The sequence below is a fragment of the Arachis ipaensis genome, chromosome B09 (genome assembly GCF_000816755.2).
Source record: "Arachis ipaensis cultivar K30076 chromosome B09, Araip1.1, whole genome shotgun sequence".
Taxonomy (NCBI): domain Eukaryota; kingdom Viridiplantae; phylum Streptophyta; class Magnoliopsida; order Fabales; family Fabaceae; genus Arachis; species Arachis ipaensis.
The window spans coordinates 138839993-138842116 of NC_029793.2; positions in this window are offsets into that span (position 1 = coordinate 138839993).

Sequence of the window (2124 nt, forward strand, 5' to 3'; positions counted from 1 at the left end):
TTATTTGATTGATTTTTTTTTTGTTCTTTAATCGGTTTTTTCAATTTTTTGACCCATTTGTTAGCAATTAATTTTTTATTTGAACTGTCTAATTAAGTATAGGGGATCAACAATTTTATTAAATTTTGGTTAACATATAACCAGTAAAAAAAAGTGAATAATCATATATTATTGGATGAAATTTCATACTATTAAAAATATTATTAATAGCTATTTGATAGCTACAAATCACAAAAATTTCCGACTCCTACCACTCTTCATAGTTAATTTCTGATTAATCCATTGAACTGGCCAGTTCAATCGGTTCTCATAACCATGATTAAAAATAGATCTGTCCCATTTTGATGGGTTCATCAAGATATCAAATACTACTTACTCTAGGTATCGATGACCACAACATTTCTGTCACAAGCTATTAACTATGGGGTCATACAAACTACAAAGCCACTTACAGCCACTGAGGTAGATACTTGAGCTAAAACGAAACAAAAATGAGAACTACTTTGGCAAGGAAAAAAACTATACTATTTGCACACATTTTAATTTTCCAATGTGAACTACTTTACAATTTTGGAGTTTTTACTCTCGTGTTTTTATTTTAATTACTCTGATTTATATGGTGTCTTAAAAAAAATTGGGGTCGGTAGCAAAATTAGTTAGTTTGCAAAAAGTACTGAAATATTCGCAACCACTAAATCATAAAAAAAGTTTAAGCAATTGATAACATAAAATTCTTGTCAAAAAAATAACATTTAATTAAATAATACATTTGCAACTTGCAAGTGACTAAGTTGTTTGAGAACTTAAATATGGTATGAAATCTCTCAAATTTTCAAAGATAACCTTATCCACACATGATTATTTGTTATCTCCATCAGAAAGCGATGGAGCAATTACTGAAAATCACTTGTATCATATGCAACAAGTGCTGGACATGTGTGCTCCAATCCAATAAAAAAGCACCCCGTATTGGCAACAAATATATTTAATGAACATTAAAAGCATCATAAACTCTAAGAATGGACATATACCGTAGATCGAAGAAATTAGTGTCCACGCACGTTACAAATTCTTATTTTTCGGTGAATTCACTTTTCTTGTCTATTATTTATTTCTTTTTTTCTTCTTTATTCAAATTTAATGATCAAAGTAAAAGTTTCTTATTCTAAAATGATGTAAAATGGTCTCTTACAGATCACCTATATATTACGGTAGGCGAATGCTAGGTAAACAATGACTATTTTAAATAACATGAACAATTACCAATCAAATAAAAATATATTAGGTCAATTCTATGGTGCCTATGAGTTGGTGTCTAAATTTTACCTAACTTACTTTTTGTAGTAAGTTTTAATTTTTTAAAAATTATTTATTATTATATCTTTTAAATTAAATATTACTTTTTAACCTTTTTTAGTAAATAGACACCACTTTTTAGGCACCATAGCATTTACCAATATATTATACCCTAATTTAATACTATTAATTAAAATTACTCTTTTAACCCTATTAATTCACATTATTTACATATTGTTCAAAAAAATTGTTAGTTACTTATACTTTTCCATTACGGTATAACTTCTGAGTATATAATTAATGAATGCTTTAATAACATGCAACACATGCATAACCACTCATTTTAAGTTCTTTTTATATATTTTTGGATTTTCTTAAAAGAGGGAAAATGTAGGTTAATAAATTTAGAATTCGTATAGAAAACCAAAATGTGTGAACATTAGTCAATAAAAAAACTATTTTTTAACCTTTATTTTCTAAAGGGTTTAGATTTAAAATTTAAAATTAAAATTTAATATACATATTTACTCTAATATTTTTAAAATATCTAACTATTCTAAAACAATATGGAACATGAATAATAAATATTTTGTTAATTTTACTCTATCATAAATATTTTTATTTAGTTTTTATATTAAAATAAGTATTATCTTCAAATTTTAATAATTTATTAATTAGTTTATATCTATTATGCTATTATATACTACAAGTATTTATTAAAAAATAATATTAATAGATATTATATAATTATAAAAATAAAAAAATAAGTGAGTTTATAATTATTGTTAAATAAAAATATAATTAATTTAAGAATGAATGAGTTTATAA